The 20,774-nt window shown below is 47.4% G+C and overlaps 1 pseudogene; it reads right to left on the bottom strand.

Annotated features, from left to right (window-relative positions):
* Positions 1 to 18,533: 18,533 nt before the first annotated feature.
* Positions 18,534 to 19,612, bottom strand: LOC121836456 (annotated as a pseudogene).
* Positions 19,613 to 20,774: the final 1,162 nt, after the last annotated feature.

Below are 20,774 nucleotides of genomic sequence, written 5' to 3'. Positions count from 1 at the left end.
TGCCGCGGAGGCGTGCGACGATGCGGGAGAGATTAGGCGCGTGCGCACTAGGCTCTTTCCAGTGCGAGCGTCGTCTGCTAGGCAATTCCGATGACCGCACACAGCCCCTGTTCCGTAGCAAAGGAGCGCAGGTAACTAATGAGCATTACTGTTTATCCAACGCCCATGCACTTATTTCTTTCTCTCACTCGCTTTCTGCTTCTCTTATCTGTTGGTAGAACAAAAGTATGAAGAGCGCGCGCTGACGTGATACTTGCCTAGCGTGGCTTAAACAGTGGTGCAATGACGCGCGATTTATTTGTAGTAGACCTGAGCAATATACACCAACTCATGTTTACAAACAAACCGGAGCGCCCGGAGCGCCCCTAGCGGACGCCACCGGCGCCGCGCATGCGCGATGGGGGTGTGGGCAAGAATCTCGCCGTCGCCCATTAACAAACCATTGAAATGCGATGTTGTCGGCGTCGGTGTGAGTCCCCCTGCCCTTTTTCGCGTTCGAATTGTTGGTTCTACGTCTTCCTGGCGATGTCTATACTTCGTTTCAGCTCAGGGGCGGATCGAGACCTCCATTTTAGGCGGGGCGGTTCCTCGGTGTAAAACGGCGGGGGGGGGGGGGGGGGGGGGGGAGTGTTTATATTTTTTTGTAGAGTTATCGTTTTTACTAAACTCGTATAACATAATATAGATCTTGAGAGCTTTTGTATCGGTTTATCTGTCGGGGATGAACTCTTTGAATTAAAACCTTTCGGGTGACCACGCTAGAGGTAAGTATCTCGAAAATTGTGCTGACATGTCAGCACAATTTTCGAGATACTTCATGCTTCAGAAAGCACTATCCTTTCTGAAGCATGGGTTTCAGACCGACACTACGTGAGCAGTCGATTTAGGGCAGCTTAAAGACATTGCCTTGGCAGACATTCTGGTTGGAGCTAGTGTTCAACTGCTGCGGCAACGGGAAGAGCGGCTTAAATCAGCGGAGCGAGTACGTTGCAAACAAGCGACGAAAATGGCCCGGCGGCTTCGACGCTGCTCGCGGCGTCAAAACACTGTTGACGCAGCGAGCGAAACGAACGCTGCCATGCAAGTTCGTCGGTTGTTCGCCGTATATATAAAATGTCCAGAGCGCAGCACATGCGGCATTGCCAACCCAAACTCGTGTTTTCACGTGTTCTGGATGCAACTTGAGAGAACGAAAGCGAATAATTGTTGAATATTTTTGAAAGCATGTTGCAGTTCGGCAACTATATAACTTTTGAACTTACACAAGACCTTAAACCAGCAATGGATCCTTCCAAATTATATTCAATTGCACTTCGTCTGGATATTTTCTGTATCAAAGGAACACTTACTTGTTTCTGGGTAGTTAGCTCATTTGTCAATGTCGAGAGGACAGGTGCAGAGATATGATAGGGCAGAGCGGTTGTAAGGTCGGCGAATCTCAACTGGGGTAAAGGCCGATCACGACCGCAGCATGGATGTTTGGGAGTCGGTGTTCACTCGAACGGGCACAGGCACTGTCTATTTAATTTATGTATAGTCGCATCTTTGAAATGGCTCGTTTTCCCCAAGTCCGTTCGACACACACATATTCGCTCCTGCAAAGCCGCGCGAAAGCTCTGCCGTCAATCCACAAAAGCCGCGTTTAACTGGAAAAGACGGCGCCAAGGGGAGACAAGGGGTAGTGGGCGCCTTTCCTAAAATATGTCCCGCCACCCTAAGTTGAAACGGGATTGTATACAAATAAATGCTTACGGCGCCGGCTCGAGGACCCCGTGTAAGCAGCCTCCAGCCTTTAGAGCGCTCGTACCGTTTATCTTTCTTTTATTAGCTTCCCGTCACGAGAAGTCGTGCCGCAGGCAGTATGAAGCCCATTAGAGGAAACATCTCCCCCTTCTGGCGCTCGTCGGCTTCTTTCTGTATTCCGCGCTGCGGCGCTGATCCCCAGTGATGAATGGAGGCGAGGACGAAAGCGGGCTTATGTTTAAGGCAAGGTCGTGGGGAGGTCCGAAGCGTCTTCAGGAGAAGCTCAGACCCAGACTACACTGTACCCAGAGCATTTGCTTCCTCTCTCAGTTGAGAAGAAAAGCAATTGGTCACTTGGTTGTACAAGCTGCATCCCCCCCCCCCCTGGAACGTCTCCTCCCGGTACGTCCCCTCCGCACTTCCCTTGGCAATGAGCACACCGTGCCAATAAGATACCTTTAGTGAGCCCGTGGGCGACAGCATCTCAAAGCAAGCCAAAAAAGACATGCCAAAAGACAAGCCCAGTACCACGAAGAAACCATCAAACGAAAAGCTGCTTGGCGTATGCGTTTGGGAGCTTTCAGGGCACAAATTTTTCGCAGACAACCCCTAAAGAGAGAGAGGGAGACAAAGAGAGAGAGAGAAAGGTATCTTCCCCCCGTGCTCGACGTGCTGGCCTTGTTTGGAAGTGTGCCTCCAGTCGAAGACTCTGATATTTGGTGCGCCTCCCCACTGTCTCTCCGCTTCAAAACTCCTAGCGCCGGCCCTGTCCGGAAGACGTACCGTGACCTTGAAGGAGATGAACCCCACTTTGGAAGCGCCCAGCAGGCACGTCCACCCACCGCTGTTTTAATCTTTTGTTTCTCGCGTCGATTGCCTACGTTTTTTCTTCGAGCTGACGAAGAACCCCGGGGGGGGGGGGGGGGGGGGTTGCCTGGCGAGGCGTTTGGGGGGGGGGGCGATCGCCCCCACCGCCCCCCCCCCCTTGGATCCGCCACTGTTTGAGCTTCGGTCCGAGCGCGGCCGATGTTATGAGCCAGAGGGCCAATCAAAAAGCGCACCGTCATGGCGTGCTCTCTGCGCTTGATAGGACTAGCCGGCGGAGGGGCGCGCACAGACAGACGGCGAATAACGGTTGGTCCTATCAACTGCAGAGAGCACGTCATGACGTTATGCCTCTTTCGCTGTTTGATTGGCCCTTCGGCTCATAACATTGGCCGCGCTCGGACCGAAGCTGAAACGAAGTATAACTATGTTGAGCGGCGTCAGCGAAATTACCGAGGCTCGTTACACCGCAAAACTTCGCGTGAATAATGTGACATGTGGCGATTCATTCCGCGTGGACGCCGCAGATTGTACGCCAAAGCCTGATTCGCACGATGAGATTTCGCTCGGCATTTTCAGTCGCGACGCCGCTCGGGCTGCAAAAGTGTGAACCGTAGCTGAGATGGTCGACGACGATACTGAAAATCGCAAGCAGAATCGGACCAACTGAATTAGGCATAACAAGTCGGTGTTGGTCACTGGTAACAATGACCAACATATCCTTGTATCTTCTGTTTACATCGAGCCTGCTACAACCTTCAAATTTAAGTCTTTTGGGGCCTGCACTCACTTCTTATCGCAAGTACCGGGCCAACATTTGGTCTACGGACCGGCGTCGTCTAAGAGAGCAGACGACAAGCAGGAACGTTTGAAAGAGCAGACGACAATTTGAACAATCAGGCGGCCGTTTGAACTTGAAGACGCACTGAACGTAGACAGGTGGTCCGCACAACTTGAGTTTTCTGGCGTTCATGCTGGAACAAAACAAATAAATCTGATGACCACAAGTATCCGTGAATTCAGCCCAAAGTGCTTCCCGCCCAAGCAATCGTTGTCCGGTGGCGTCTGCTTTTTTTCTTTTCACGGCACATATCCATATTCTCGAACGAACCGAGCACGTGAAAACTGACCTTCAAACCTTTCTGGACACTTTTGGTACGGCCCCAGTCGCAGCGTTTTGACGAGAAGGCAGGTTTTTGTCTGGTTCCTCTCAAAACAACACAGGAATACACGTCTCGCATAGTGACCTCTGCCCACAGCCCCAGACCGGAAAGTGCGACCGACGCGCCACCACCGCGCCGTGACGTCACAGAGATGAGTTCGTGTATAACCCAAGCAAGCGCTGTTAAGGTCTTTGCTTAAAGGCGGTTAGCTCTGCCAGCAGATTAAGTGCAGGGGGTTGTGTGTGGGCAACGGAATATTCTAGCAGACGGCGCTCGCTCTGGAAAGAGCTTTGTGCGCACGCGCCAAATATCTCCCATATCACCGCACGCCTCCTCGGCACGGCGCTGGCCGGCCCGGCGGTCGACGCTCGCTTGATATTATTAAAAAAATTGGGCAACTGTACTTGGTGATAATGCGATTAATGCAAAGGTGCAAGCGAGCTGGACAAGAATGGCTAAAATAATCCCTGGAGAAGGGGAACAAGGGGGACAAAAAAGAAACCCAAATCTCCAGACGCAGCTACGTGACTGGTGCGCGAACGTGCACCAGTCACCTAGCTGTGTTTCGAAATTTGGGTTTGTCCTTTGTCCCACTTGTTCCCCTTTTCAGGGATTATTTTCGCCAACGTACTTGATTACAGACTTGAAATTCGTATGGACTTCTTGCAATATCACCAACTTCAACAAGTCCGGCAACAGCGAATTTTGTCATTGAGCACAGCATCCCAAAGTAGCGATACGAGGAAAGTGTCGATGCGCGATCCTTCATGCGGCCTTCATGTTGCTTGCGTTGTCTGTAACCAGGGGGAACACCTTTCTGGTTCCAAGTTTTTATATCTGTCGAAATATCTTCTGCGATGTATTTTCCAGTGCGCCATGATCCGCCGTCTCTACGGAATTCTAGGAGATGGGTTTTGGCGTGGTAACCTCAAAGTTCAAAAGGCTTTCGCCTCGTGCGTTCATCAAGCCCTCCGTGAGTATGGTGATACGAAGTGAAGAGTTGATTTCGTCTTCTACCTGTGTCATCACTCGGGCGTACTCCGCCTTCAATAGTCGCTCACCCAGCGAATGCCTGGAGCGCGGTGCGTATGCGGGCCGCAGAAGCTTGAACGCTTCTGGCCCGAATCTGTTTTTCGTGACTGAAAAAAGCTTTCCACTATAATATACCGCTCGCGCGAATGGCTCATCGAGCTTCCTTTGGTACTCCGGTGCCATTCTGCCAAGAAATGCTTGCATAAAAGTAGTCTGGTCGATAGTACTGTCCATTTCTCTTCGAGAGTTTGCGCTTTCGTTCTCCTGGCCCTGGATGTTCTGGGCAAGCAACTTCCACGAAAGGCATTTTCTTGAGGGGACACATCCTTCCAGATTCCGATCTTGCGGATTTGGCTGATACTGCAGCAGGTCGAATGTCCAGAGGGCACTTTGATTATATTTTCTGTTATAAAACTTCAAACGGGTTGCGTTTTGAATTGTGTACTTGGCACAGAAAACTTACACACAGCTGGCCTTTTACCGTTTTGTTAAGCACCGTGGTTATCAACCATGGGTGTTTCACGGACCTTTTGTGGATCGGCGGAAATTATGGAGGACCCTGTTCGTGGTGAGGGAAAAGGAAACGTATAGGTTAATTATGATAATGATTTAATAAATGAATATAACTAAGGGAATTGTGTGAAGTGCACTCCTCTTTTGAAGAGAGACACGAAAAAACTCACCCAAAAACTAGAACGTTTCTCCTTAATCTGAGAAAAGACATCTTTTCTCGCCCTGTTCGACTGATGAGGCTGGGCTTCGCGGACCCCTAGAATGCCTTCGCGGACCACAAAGGGTCCGCGGACCCCCATTGGAGAAGCGCTGGTTTAACACATCGAAGTTCGCTTAAATATTTTAACGGGGTCTCACATTGGTACGCAGAGAAAAGTTCCAACAGATCCAGAGCAAACACCGTTCCCGAGTTTCGAGACCTATAATAGCGTTGCGCACGAGGGTCCGCAAAGGTAAAGCGATCTACCGGTGGATTAGACTGTATTGTTTTTGGATTTACCCTTTAGATCTGGTTTCTTCTGCTGGAGGTTGCCCTATGAGAAGCAAATATTCCGCTAAACTTCACAAAATCGGCGTTATTGTAACATGGGGAATTTTTATGCATTGAATAATGGGATAAACAGCGCACGTCATAGCGTTGTGTTACATGTTTCAGATTGTGCGAAACCTTGTGTAGGTACCGATCCACTGCCACTCATCCTTTCCCTCTGTTGCGCTTGGAGTTTCCTCCCACTTTCACTGTTTTTACCAGGGTACTCATGACATCATCTAGCACCTACCACGGAAACCATAATGACGGGAGGCGCTCAACTGGACATTGAAACCTTCAGAAACTGAATGAAAGCATATCTTTTTTTTTGAGGCTGATCTAAGGCAGGGAAGAGCTATACCTCTCTTCACAATTTTTGGGTGCGCAGATGTGTAATGTAAGATACCCTCCTTTTATCGGGGGGAGAATGATTGGCACAGATGATTAATGTGGAGTAAGAGCTATAGGTCCACAAATTCCAGAGGTTCTTTGAATAGGAAGCTAAGCAAAAGTCGAGCGTATCTATGATTTCCTTAACCCTTTCGACTACGTCCTTTTCTTTACGGTTGTTAAGTAAAAGTAGAAAGTCATCAACGTATCTAAGCACTTTTGTCCCGGGACAAGTTAAAGTGCGAAGACTACTCTTACGAGAACGTCACTAAGAACTGGCGCCACAATAAAAACTATACACACTCCGGATATTTTTAAAAACACATACCGTTTTTCCATTATATAAAAATAAAATTGAGATACAATTTTTGGAGTTCCTGAAAACACTGTGTGGAAAAACCATTTGAGCTCCGCGAAGATATAGTTCATCATTAGACTGGGTGCAGAATTTACGGGTGCAATTAAGGTGTCATGGGAAAGTCGGTAGAATAGGCAAAGAACGTCGGTGGTGAAAACGCATTGGTTGCCAAGTTTATAAGTTTTGGAAGCTTCCAGAACATGCTTGGACTTGCGTACAATGTAGGGGTCTTGTATCTGCAAACCAGACAGGTGCTTTTGGAAATATGAAGACACTCTGCGCTGCCAGGTGCCTGTCTTGGTTACAACGGCACGGAAGATGACAGCGCTCTTGTGCGTCGTTGCACTAAAAAATACCTCAAGGTGCAACCATTCCGCCTTTTTTTTTTATTTTCCCAGCTAGCTGTTTGAACAGGCGCTCACAGATTTGCACAGCCTCACTCCGAACCTTCTTCATGACTGCTTGCACGGGGCGTGAGTTACTTTGTACTGTGGAACATGATTTTTCATTGTACAATCCCTCCGGCTTAAGCACTAATGATCCTTATTTGTCCCCCACAAAAACTCGTACTTAATTATCAATCAAAATGTTTACCAGTGGTTGTGGATCATGGACTTGTTCACTGCTTGCCCCAACAAGAGAGTCTACGCATTCCTAAACGCAACGGGGTCTGACTTCTCCACTGGCTCTGCCCGCCATCTTTCGAGCCAGGGCAAGCAGATCTGGAGAACGCAGGGACGGTTGGGTGCAAAGCATAGGCCCAAGAGCCAGTGTTTCGACAAGATCTGGTGGGATCTCGATATCTCCATAAGCAGAAAATCGGCCAACGACTGGAGTAACCATGGCCTTTTTTTCTTTTTTTTTTTAAATGTGGCCATATTTGTTACCACGAAAACACGGCAAAGTCATTCATAGAAATGATTAGGTTCTGAAACAAAATGCGCTGCCGATCAAAATTCCAACTGTTGACAAGACATGCGGCTCAAAAGCAGTCCTTAAAGAGCCGACCATGATACCAGTACACTGACATTAAAATGTCGAAAACTATTTTTGAATGTCTCATACAGGGTACGACGAAGCCACTTTATTTTAATTTTTTTTATTTTATTTTATTTATACTACCGGTCGCCCTGGGGCGGCCAAGGTAGGAGGGATACATGGATCAAGTTTTACGAAAAAAGCAAGCACAGAGTGTGGCAGCGCAGCAAAACAAACAAAAAATAAACATTTTACATATATGATCACGAACACACAAAGAGCAGAAAAATATTCGTTTGAGGGGTATCAAGGCCTGAAACCTCAAAACTCTGGTAATTCGTTTATCAATGCTAGAAACAACGTTAGACAATTTGAAGAGACAATTTGTTCGGGTAACGCATTCCAGGCATGGATATAGTACGAGGAAAATAAGAGTATTTGTAACAGTCGGTCCTGCACTTTATTCCAGTGATTGATTTACTGTGTTTATTTCTTGTGAACCTAGATGTGTTGAAGTGAAAGTAATCTAGATAATCTAAGTTGTAGTTCCCATTTATTAGATTAAAAATAAATTTCAGTCGATTGATCTTTCTACGTTTTCCTAAAAGCGGAAGGCCGGCCTGTACATAAAGCTCCGAAATCGAGGTGTTTCTGCCATACTTGTTAAATATAAATCTTAATGCCTTCTTCTGAATTCTTTCTAATTTATTAATATTACATTTTGTGTAAGGATCCCACACAACGTCGGCATACTCGAGTATAGATCTAACAAACGTTTTGTACGCCATTAGTTTCGTTTTGCTCGAGCAGTCCTTCAGTTTCCTTTTTAATGCCCATGATTTATTCATTGCTTTTCGGGAGATAAAGTCGATATGTGAGTTCCAACGCGGATCTGAAGTTATGATTAATCCTAGGTATTTGTATTCACATACGGTATTTAAAGCGGTTCCTTGAAGAGTATAATTAAAATTCAGTGGTGTTTGTTTCCTAGTTATCGTCATATGTGCACATTTTTGGTTATTTAGAGATATTTGCCAATCATCACACCATTCTGAGATAATTTCTAAACTCTTGTTTAAGACTACTTGGTCATTTGAGCATTTGACTTGCTTATAAATTATACAATCATCGGCAAATAAGCGAATTTGAACAGATCTGTCCACTGTAATGCCATTTATAAAAATTAGGAAAAGTAGGGGTGCCAGAACTGATCCCTGAGGAACTCCAGATTCTACTTTTGATGTGGATGAGCGGGAATCCTGTATTTGTACAAACTGTTTTCTGTTATTTAAATATGTAACTTAACCACGAATTCATAGATGTGATTTGCTCTGAAGCCAAGCTTCAACTTCCTAAAGTCCGTCTTGAGACGAGCAAGCGCGCTTCATAAATCCACCTTAAGTGGAACCTATCTTGAACAGATCTTGAACCTAGGTTGAAGCTAACTTGAAGTGCCTTGGCTTGCCGGTGTGATGTCGCATATGGGATCGCGGCGTTCCCAATAGTTGTTTTCTGCAATAGACTGCTTCCAAAACCGATGCGCCTCGTCGCGGCGAAACACCAGGCAGTGCACTCTGGGAACTAGTTGGCCACTCAGTTTCGGTTTCTACTGAGCAGGTTCATCTCATGCTATCACGCCGCGACCGAACGCGCTGCTTGCGTTTTCGATTATCTGACTTTTTACGAATGCACAATACACTCATTCTCGAGGGATACAAAATGAAAACCGGGGCACTTTCCTTGGTTCCCGAAACACCAGATATTGTGCGTGTGTATGCAAACGTAGTAATACGTGGCCTAGTCACCTCACCCTACGAGTGCATCTTTGAGCTCAATGTCAGTAATTTCGTTTAGTACCAGTGAACCACAGGGTGATTCAAGGAGACGCCAGGCTTTTTAAATCGACCGCGAAATTCGGTTTCTTAACCTATAACGCGCCACGACTTTGTGCAGCGTTGCCCACAGATGGTGCATTTTGTTTTTGTAAAATTTGCAAGGAGAGAATTTAATTGAGGAAAAAGTAGAGAAAGAAAAAGGCTTAGCTCCCATGGAAACGCAGCAACGCCACCGGTCTTCAAACAACCCGGCGCCGTTTCGCACGGGAGACAAGAGATGGCGCAACGAACGCCGCCAACGAACGATCATACGGCGCCGAGAGCCGGCGTCTATAGACCAGTGTCCGCGCCAATTCCAGGGCGCCGCCATGTTTATCTACGCTCGCGCCACCACGCGGAGAGAACTGGCAGGCAGGAGGGGGGGGGCTGCGTTGGCGGCGTTGCTTTGGGGAGCTCGATGCGGCAGGCTGTCCGAATGCACCGGCACATCGTGAAAGATGTCTTCACCAGAAGCCTCCGCGGCCCGTTCTTCAACAGATCAGATGTCGTGAATATTCGAGAACCCATCTCGATCGAGAAAACAAGAAAAAACCTTTCTTGTTTTAAATGTTCTCGGTGTCTGCTGACCCTTGACGTCCGCGTTTCAGTCCGGGTTCATTGCGTAGTAAATATTTCGCTGCCGCTTTCTTGTAGCTTTCAAATGCTTGATTGTCGGCTTCTTGTATACGACATTACATTCGTGGCACGTTTGAGACCGATATTCGCGATCTGCTTGCCTTTCTGCGGCCCTGCCGAGCCGAAATAAGTGGGAGGCGTTTACTTGATCGAACGCCGTTTTAGCGAATGAAAACGAGACCACGACGTTTCATCAAAAGACTAGAGAATGGGTCTAGTTCCATAGACAGCTCGGATTAGCTATCTTTTGTAATGTGCCGCCTTGTCTGCCGCCACGAAGCGGCGAAAACGAGGGCTCCGAGTGTGTTAGCACGCCCCCCCCCCTCCCCCCCCACACACACACACACACGCTGCGAGCCTCTGGGTGGTCTGGGTTCGAAACTATTAATTGCCAGTTCTAAAGGATGGTACTTACTTGAAGTGGGAGCTGGAATTCTACGAGGTACCAGGAGACACTTACTATCGGGCAATGAAGCAGGGTGCCTGTGGGGACGGAGTCTAGGAACGCTACTGATTAATATTGTGACAGGCGATCAGTTATGATAACAGACGAAACTTCGACTCGTTTGTTCAGAAGTTCGCGGTGATATTTTATTAGCCCTCGTTATAGCACACCAAGGATCTTAGGCAGCGAAATTCACATCACGCAGGCTCGTCCGTCGTAGTCAAATGAGCGCAGTCGACGGCGAAATGTAATGAGCTACTAAGCTTCACAAGGTAAATGCCCGCGAGAAAGAGTTTTGTGGCAGTCCAAAACACCGATCCAACAGACGCACGTACGTACGTTTACTCCGGACTCTATGAACCCGACGGCGCAAGATCAAAGCGATCAAAGAGCACCGCCGCCATCGCCACGCGGTTTTCTCTGCACTTCGCGCGATAACGGCACTGCAACGGAGGGCACTCACCTCGGCGTTAACAATCTGCGGAATAGATTAATTTCCCACTCTTGAAGCCATTCCAAATGATAAATGAAAATATCTCGGCGTTGTAGAACATCTGACGACACAACTGTGCCGAGCGCCTGCTCGGCGTCGTTGTTGCTCGTGCAGGCCTGCTTATTTGTAGTTGAGACGATGACTCCACATCTTTCGTGCCACTCGTGGTGCCTGCGATAACTTCGAAGGGCAGGGGAATCTTCTCACGAGGACGTTGAAGACACTCAACACCGGAGCCACCAAAGCAATCGCACAAACCGTCGCCATGTTTGCTTCTTCGTCACTCGCGGCGCGATCAACTCGTCGCGAGATGTTTTCTGGCTCGGCTAGATGGAAACCAACAGCGGCAAAGTGGCGTATGGACACACGGCTCTCACATTACGGGCACTATACTCACATACCGCGGTAAACAGGACCGATGCCGGCGAAACTGCAGTCGGCACACCGGCGAAGAAGCCTTCAACGGGAAGCGGCGGTGCAGGCCGACGCAGCCCCCCCTCCCCGTGATCGTCTGGGTTCGAGATTATTGTTCGCTTTTGCTCCTTGCGGTCGAGGCTAAAAAGAGCACTTCCGGACAAAGGTCTATAGCAGGCGATCTTTTCGACTCAAAAGCGGCGCGCGTTCCGCAGGCGGCGACAGTCGCAGAAACAAAAAGAGGCGCGGTAACAACAAGGAACTGCAGTTCCTTGTCTGCTAACTACGCCGGCTCTGGGCGCCGTATGCTCGTTCGTTAACGGCAATTGGCGTCGCGATCGCTTGCGCCATCTCTTGTCTCCCGTGCGAAACGACGCCGGGTTGTTTGAAGACCGGTGGCGACGCTGCGTTTCCATAGGAGCTAACCCTTTTTTTTTTCTTTACTTTTTCCTCAGGTAAGCTCGCTCTTTGCAAATTTTACAAAAAAAAAAAAAAGCACCATCTGTGGGCTACGCTGCAAAAAGTCGTAGTGCGATAGGTTAAAGGGACCATGAAATGATTTTAAAATCGAGTTTCATCCACCGCACGTCGTAAAAGGTGTGAAAAGAAACACAAAAACACAAAAATAGGGAGCCAAAAAAAATTATTTGCTATAGAACTTTTAAAAGAAAACTGGACTCTTTTGCGCCTTCCTTCCTTCGCCTGTTCACTACGATGCAACCGCGGAAATGGAGCACGTCAGCCAAATCCAGGTCGCCTATTGGGTAAGAGCCTACCTCACCAGCACCGCGATCGTAAACAATAAATAGCCGGCGAATGTTTCCTAAAAGTTTTGTTAAATAATATTCAGATCCACATTTTGTAGCATAATTAGAGATGTGTGGCGAAAATTGCCAAATTTGATAATGCTGAGAGCCAGGCGCCATCTATCGTGTGGTAAACGAAGCAACTACTGCGCGTGCGCAGTAGGGCAGGGCCGACAGTTACTTGGGTGGCGGCCAGGGACGAACGTTTATTTTCTTTGTTTTCCTTCCTCTCAAAACTCTGACTGACTGAACGTTTATTTTTCTACGTGTTCTTCCCGCGCGTGCCGACTTCAAGCAGCAAGAAAACAGTACTTAAAACAGACCACGACGAACAAGAACGCTGCATCCACCGACTCCGACGAAGCGTATAGGCCTAGCAGGCATTCCGACTCGGCGCTGCGTTGCTTCGTCGCAAGACCGTCTGCCTACGATCGGCTGGCGTGCTAAATAGAATATGCCCGCGCGACCCTTGTGGACCCTTCCCGTATTATAGTTTGATCACTGACCTCAATTCTAGATTAAGAGGTGAGGTCAATCTCTTCCCCTTGTTTTCCGAGGCAGTGTTGACGAACACTCGTCGAAAAGGGACTCTCGTCGATTCTATCTTCTTGTTTTGTGTGATATAGAGCTGAAATAAACGCCGTATGGATTACCTTCGTAACACGGTATGTACACTTTGTTATTGGTATGGCATTTTTATTCTGACAGACTGCACGTCACTGTCGAGCTATAACAGTTCGTGGGAGGTATACGTACAACCCCGGTCCAACCTTTCTTTGCCGAGTGTCGCGTCAGTATCGAGTTGCAATCGTAAAAGAACGGTCCCGAAGCGCTTACAAACAGCGCGAATACAAGACTTCCATCAAGCGCGCGCGTCCGCTCCGAGTGTAAACAGGTATTTACGTGGCTCTTGCTGACACTCGTAGTTCAAACGTATCTTTTTTAACGTCGGCTCGCTCCTGCATCTCCGAGGCCGCGAAAAACGCCATCTACGTCGCTTTGCAAACGACTGACACGGGCCGGCCCTTCTGCCAACAATGACAGGGTGGTTGACTTGTGGAGTCTTCACCGGAAGACTCGCTGCACTTCCCAACAGGCATACCGGCGTATGGGACTAGTCCCATGCTGTCGCTGTAGCGCAACATATCTCATTGAATTTCGCTCAGCTGCGATGTGGCGATGAGAGGCGCCGATTCAGGAAATACGTCGGTGACATCAGCGCAGTAAAACCAGTAAAACCTACCGGCGCACCCCAACTCGTTGCCGCTAACACTCCCATTCATTCTCCTACTGCCGAGAGAACTTCCGGTTCCGGAAACGGTTTACGTCAGGGCTTGTTTTGCGGTCAGTTAGAGAGAAAGAAAAAGTCGATATTTCAATAATTTTTTGTGTAGAAGTTAATAAACCGAGACCAAAACGGATGCCTGTTCGGCATTCAGTGAACATTGACGGTTTAATGTAAAAGTTATCTGTAAAAAGTAAAAAGGCCATTTCATGGTCCCTTTAAGAAACCGCATTTTGCGGTCGATTTAAAGAGCCTGGCGTCTCCTTGAATCACCCTGTACAACTGAAATTTGGTCCGCTTGAGCCCTACACGTATTTTGTTTGCCAAACGTCCGCTTCTTGTTACTTCATTGGGCGAAAAGCAATCCGCATTCTCACAGGATTTTTAAAGTTGCGCGCAGCGTTGGCGCTTAAGCCTTTAAGGAAACGCAATAAATTCGACCTCACTACTGCACAAAGGTTACTATGTCTTCCTCGTGTCACCACATATCCCACACTCAAATTTTATGCTGTTGGAAGATTAAGTTTTCGTAAACGCTGAGATAGGCTAGCTACGACGGAGGCCCTAACAAGCGTCCCCTGCTCCTTAATAAGCCTTTTTAAACGAGTTTTTCCTGACGCCCATGATCTGTGCCTGAACGGTGTGTCTGAAATTATCTCGGCATACTCATTCAGGAAGAAAGCAAACACATAACAAACATTATGGGCATTAGCAACCGTGAAATGCGGGGTTCATCCATGTCCGGTGCACTTCCGACGAACGGTGCGACATTCTTCACACAAGTGCTCGACTTTTGCTTTCTTAAAACAGTCTGTAGGTGCGAATGTGCCTATATAACTTTATGGCATACAGGATGTTGAACATTAGTGGAATGCAAGCGGGTGCGGACTTGACTTCGTGCAGTGCCACGGTGCAGCACAAATAAGACATGAGAAGTGTGTCCCAATGGAGCTTTCCAATAACGCCTCCGAGTTTTACCTCGCGTACTCAGGCGTATCAGTAAGTACAAAAAGCTATATTTCTTATATGGATGAACGAAACAAACTTCCTGATCAACAACACTAATGTAAAGGCGCGAGCTCGATGTATGCATACTTATTGGTTGCTACAGCTTGTTGTTTCGTACACAAGCAAGATCCCCGAGCTTCGCAGCGTCGAGATTCCTAGCACTGGCTCGTCCACCATACCTCGAAACGCTAACAGAAAAATTCAAGTACAAAAATCCAGTAAGCATGTCTCGGGCTTGTTCTAAAGCTTGGAGGTTTGCCCATTTAGGGTAGTTTAAAGACCACAAATGACGCTCTCGGGACCAGAAAGCATGAAATAACGGCCGTTAATGGTCCACGCTCTGTGTATGATGTTGATCTCTTGTCGACGGGTCGATAGAAACCGAAACCATGCCCCTCTCCTCCTTGGCCAATTAGTTCCCAGAGTGCAACCCGCGCCGTGTTGCATGCAGGGATTTATGGAAGTAGTCTATTGCGGCCTTGCCTTCGGGGACGGGTATTTCTCGCTCAGAGAAGCGGCCATCCCACCGTGATCAAATGCATCCCACCAGAATGCGCAACAATAGGGAGTTTTCGTAGATCGTTTTCGCCGTCCCGAAACGCTCTCCGCAACCCGCTACGATACCCGGAACTCTATAGCCAAGGCCATCGGCGCGCAGGCGCAGCAGCGGCTCCTCCGTTGCGGAGGGCTTAGCGGAAGGGGAAACGCGGTCTACGAAAACTCTCTGTTGAACAGAAACGGCGCGGCAGCTGCATGGCGCGGCCTTGGCTTGACCGCCTAATCCGAACGGCGACAACGGGTGGCTGTCGCTGAGACCCAAGTTACAGTTGCTCGTCAAGTTGCGACTTTTGGTGGCAGGGTGTTTCTAGCTGTCGACATTTTAAAACTCATATCATGCCGCGTTATCGGAAGAGCGACGCTTCTCACCGTAAAGCGCGAAACACATGTACGACGAAACCGTCCGATCCGACGTGCGGACTGCGGAATGACCTTGGTGGAGAGGGTTTTCGTAGCACCGGAGAGCGTTGAAAGCCCTAGCCTCCGACCGTCGTATTGCCTGATCGGACGGTTTCGTCGTACATGTGTTTCGCGCTAAAGCGCGAAACACATGTACGACGAAACCGTCCGATCCGACGTCCGACCGCGCAATACGACGGTCGGAGGCGAGGGTTTTCAAGGCTCTCCGATGCTACGAAAACCCTCGCCTCCGACCGTCGTATTGCGCGGTCGGACGTCGGATCGGACAGTTTCGTCGTACATGTGTTTCCCGCTTAAGACCGACCTGCAGAGTTTTTTTCAACCAGGGAAAAAGTCCTCCTCACCACCCTTCCCATTTCCTCCTCTCTTCCGTTTATCTTGACGGCGGGGGACTTCTTTTGTTGCAGCATCTTGATGGCGGATATGTCAAACTAAGCGCATAATGGGCGATTTGCGACAGGAGGCACCGGGACCCCTTTCCTCCGGCGATACCAGAGAAGCGCCCGGAACCAAACCCATTCTTCGGCAGCGTTTCAGAGCCTCTCTGCCTCGTTCCTGAATATATATTTTGCTTTGCGGTAAGCATGTTTATGTGCTCGGCTGCTTGGCTACTCCGAGTATTCCAACGAGGAAAGAAAACGTTTTCGGACAGCCGCGCCAGTTTGATTTGTAACGTAAATGGCGATAGATGTGATTTGCTTCATTTACTCACAAAAATGCGTTTTAACTTGAACTTTTCAGTCTGTACTGATTTATTTGTTTTCTACCGATGTTGATTTAATTAGTTTGGTCTTTTAGGCATTGATTTGTTTTATTTAATTTTTGTTTTGTCGCGCACAGCCAACACGTGAGAATCCTTACATTGATAATTCCTTGTCAGTGAAAAGAAAACGGACGGCCGCGTGAGTGCACGAAGTTGCTCAGTAAGCGTGCAATACTGGAGGATCGTTCTTGTTTGAATTGAGTGCAAGATTGGTTGATATTGGTAACAACCACCTCCGAGCCGCCTTTGATGTGAACCTTGCTGTGGCCCGCGCGTTACAATTCCGGTCTCGCTTTCTTTCCGTTGTGCTTGGTGGAGCATCTCGTCGTTTTGCAGGCTTCAGCCACAGGTTTCCACCTACTGTAACCCTGCTGTAAGCGTACCGAAAGTCTTAGGCCGCACTCGTGTGAAAGTATCGTTTTAGCAGTGAAGCAACTTGTGAAATAGAGCATAGATATGCTTCAACTTTCCTTCTCTTGCTATTCGCTCGCAAGCGTTTTCGCCTTCGTTGCTCGAAGGGGCGACGATTACCGAACAACTGTACTTCTTGGGACTGTCTGCCGCTCCCCAAGCAATCCCCCCCCCCCCCCCCCCAAAAAAAAAAAAAAAAAAAAAAAAAAAACATCTTTTGTCCGACCAAGGTCGCTAGAAGTTTTTGAAACAAGTTCGTTTTCGCTGTGACGCGTAACACCCCGTAATGCGGGAACAACCCTATGTTTCATTGTCCCCAACACCTTTTTTCATGTTGTCGAGCTTTCAAAGTTAGTTGGTGCAAATAATCTAGCTTTCGTTGTGTCTTGAGAACGACAGGAAGCTGCAATGGTGTCTGTCTCTCTCTTCAACTGTGATCTCTAAACGATTAAAGAAGGTTATCCCACTCGGAAAGACTAAAGTAGGAAAGCGAGCTCCCGATCCCGATGTCATTTTGAAGAGACGATCTGCTCCAGATCTCAGTAACCTCTTTCTACCTACAGCACAGCCACAGTAAAAAATATAAGACAAGGCAAACGCGTCGAACATCCGAGCACAGTGAAAAATAGCATGCTCATATTTTACACACGCCAACCAACGAGACAAAATAAACTCCTGCATGCGATTTCTTAGGGCGTCGCTTGTGAATGGGCCCAGCTGAACATGAAAAACACAGAGAAAAAATATAGCATTCGCACCGCTGGACTAGCAACATATAATGTTGCCTCTTTTTCCTTTTCTGCTACTCCTTGGTTCCGGTTTTCTTTTTTTACTCTAACTTAAATTTTTTAATTCTTTACACTTGATTTAGGTTTTCTTTTTCTTTGAAATTAATTCGGAATTTCTTTTCCTTAAACGCATTGGCTTCTCTGCTATCGGAATGTTCTCATCCCTTTTCTTCTGTCTTCTTTAAGCGGTCTTCCTCTTCTTCTACCTTTTCCTGAAACTCATGTCACTCCGCAGGAAAATCTTCTCCGAGTTGTGTAGTGCAACGGAAGGGGCACTGACACAGTCCTCGCCTTCTTCTTCGATGGCTAGGGCTTCTAGTATTTCACAGGCGAGTTGATTTTTATGTCACCCCACGATGTTTACATTGCACAACGTTGCCTCGCATTGGCATGCACGACAATTGGCTGCAAGGTGTCCTGCTGCTGTCAAGTATTTTAGAGATGTGTCTGCAAACTGGATATTAGGTTGCCAGCTAGAAACCCAGTTAGAGTTTCCTGTTCCATAAGCCACCTTAAACTGTTTTTTTTTTCGGTAGGGTTCACAAGTAATGAACCAACTTGCTCAGCTTAAGCTTATTACTTAGGGCGCCATTTGGTCGACCCCTGTCTAAAATGAGTGAGCACTGTTTCCGAAAGGATCCAGTACTCAAACATTTTCTGGGGAGAAAGATAAGCCACAGCACCACCTAGAAACAATGGGGAGTGCATAGCAAGAAGGGGAGTGCGTCGCAAGAAAGGGGAGCAGGGGAAGGATGGGAGAGGGGAAGATACGTCCTCCCACTCGCTTCTTATTATATTCTTGACTGTGAGCTTTTTTCACAAAAAATATAAATAACCTTCATGTTTTCACCATGTCTTTCTAGAAATCACAGTTTTATTCAATAAGCTGTTTATTTACATTGTAATTAAAAAAAGCTTTTAGTCGATGAACTGCCGTTGTTTTGTCCGTCTTTACCAATGTCCAGTGGTCTCCCAAGCTGTACAAAGAGGAACGTTTTTGTATACTCACTTCGCCAAGAGCAGCTATAACGCAATAAATAGAGTTATACGCCGACGTCATCGTAACCGAATTTAATATAAACAGACAGTGTACCCAAGCTTTTAGTTCGTGTCATCCACGAGGGAGTCATCCGTCACAACGTTGGCATCATCGAGGGCAGCAGCTTGCAATATTTTAACTCGGAAATGTTTCGAACGAAGCTGAAAAAAAGGCGCATGATGAACCCCAAACGAGATCGTTGCACAATACAAAATGACCTACCTGTACGTCTTTCGCACGTATTTCTTTTTCCACCCTGCCGATCTGGATGCTGGCTGTCCTCGATCAAGTAGATGGAAGTGTGACATCTTCCAACGTGCTCGTTCCAATCAAGGAGAGCTAAGCTCTGTCTTAAGTTGTACGACTTGTCTTGATAATGAATGCGCTTGTCAAGGTAGAGCAGAATGGAGTTGTTGAATGATTCGATATAAGATGTGTCCTTTGACTTCATGTAGTCTCCGGCGTTCTTGAACACGGTCGTGGTCCTCAAGAATGTGTTTAGAAGCTCCAACACAGCAGGATCTTTTATCAGCAGGGTTGTAGGAACATGTCCGTCCTCTTTGCAAGGTGACTCCACGCTGCACTTTACATGTTTTCCGCAGAAATGGTTAACGTAGTTCAATAAAGTATTTCTCAGCTTGGATGCACCTCTCTCGCACGTGGCCAGTGCATAGTACAGGTGGTTGCGAACTGCTTTACACTTGTCTGACAGTTCCGCATGCCACGTTCTGCGCTCGTTCTTCTTGGATCCAGAGGATATCGCGAGAAACCCTTTTTTAAAGTTTTTCGCAACGTGCCAGCGGTCGTTTGAATTTGATGGTCCGTTCCTTTCTCTGATTATTTTATTGACGCTAGTGTTGCGGTCATGAGCATGATCTAGGACACAAATGTTTCTCGACTCGAAGTAATCGTATAGCATCTTCGTACTGTATGCTTCGTGTTTTTGTGAAGATAATTCGTCTTTTTTGCTGACGTGTACAAGTCCTACGACTTTGTAAGATTTCTGGCCAAGCGCCACAACGTCCATGAGGTGCGAGTTTTTGCGGCAGGGATGTCGGGCGCCAGTTTCGACGTTGCCCGCTGTGGTAGAGGAATCATCTTGCTCGGTCAGCTTTGATTCTTGCTGTTGTGTATTTGACATGCTTTCAAGCTTCAGGAGCTCTACTGCCGCTTCAATTTTGGTGATCACTTTTTCCAGGGATCTTTTGGACCGTGCGAAACTTTATGTATATATGGAACAACGGCCGTCCTTTTCTTTTCTGTATTGCGTTTAGGTCGTTCACCCCATCTTATTCTCTTTAATAAATCCTCTGCCACGGCTGTAAGTAATGCACTAGGATATCCTGTTGACTTTAACCTGGCGATTTGAGCATCAAAGCTAACCTTAATCGAGGTTAGCTTTGATGCTAAGTTGAGGTTAGCTTTGATGCAGCGAGTCGTAGCTGGACACTTGGGAATCCATTGTCGCGATTGTGGCTGAATAGCACATTTTGAAAATTGTTCTGTAATAGGTAGGAGTAGAGACGCATTGACTAGAGAAATAATGGAAGCGGAAAGGATAGCACAGCTGAAGGACAAGTGTGTAAGTAGTCCTTCTATAGCGCTGTCGACCAAAGAGCTGCAATTTCTATCTAAATGATAGCGATGAGGGAAAGGGACAATTTGCAAATGTGTTTCGTATAGATATTTTTTCCGTTTCTTTATTTGTCTTCTCTTTTACTGTTCTTTTGCCTTCTCTTTAGAATTTTCCTTTGTATTTCGTGCTACTTCTTCTACTTATCACGTTCTGAAAAGTCAACCCAGACGGTGAAGAGAAAAATGAAGCAGTCGAATACACAAGAGTTGTAAGTTCAGCGCGTGTGCTTGTCTTCCTGAGTGTCTGGTGTGAGTTCGATTTTTCCTGCGCTGTCACCTTCAAGTACACTAAGTCGGAAAGATTAAACAATTACACGCGCGGGACATAGATAACCTCTTGCGACGTAACTAGGCATACGTCAATTGCGCTCGCGTGTATTACAGAAAAATAAGCTTCAATGAAGGAGCCCCCAGTCGTTCTGACCTTCGTCAATTAAAAATGCTGTACCGGTCGTCTGGCTTCAGTATTCCTGCTTCGGGAATCTGGGATTCTCACCTCTGAGGAAAAGCAAACTGGGACCTGCTGGCTCTTAGGCCTTGGAAACTGCCAGAAAGATTTGCGATTAGTTGCGTCCAAGTACCAATTTCTTTGACCAGCCACCTACAGCACACTAAGCCGGATAAAATCAAAATTACACGTGCGCGACATAATATGCCTCTTGTGACAA

The sequence above is a fragment of the Ixodes scapularis genome, unplaced genomic scaffold, assembly GCF_016920785.2.
Source record: "Ixodes scapularis isolate PalLabHiFi unplaced genomic scaffold, ASM1692078v2 PGA_scaffold2__306_contigs__length_199485367, whole genome shotgun sequence".
Taxonomy (NCBI): Eukaryota; Metazoa; Arthropoda; class Arachnida; order Ixodida; family Ixodidae; genus Ixodes; species Ixodes scapularis.
This window is presented reverse-complemented; position numbering and strand designations above follow the sequence as displayed.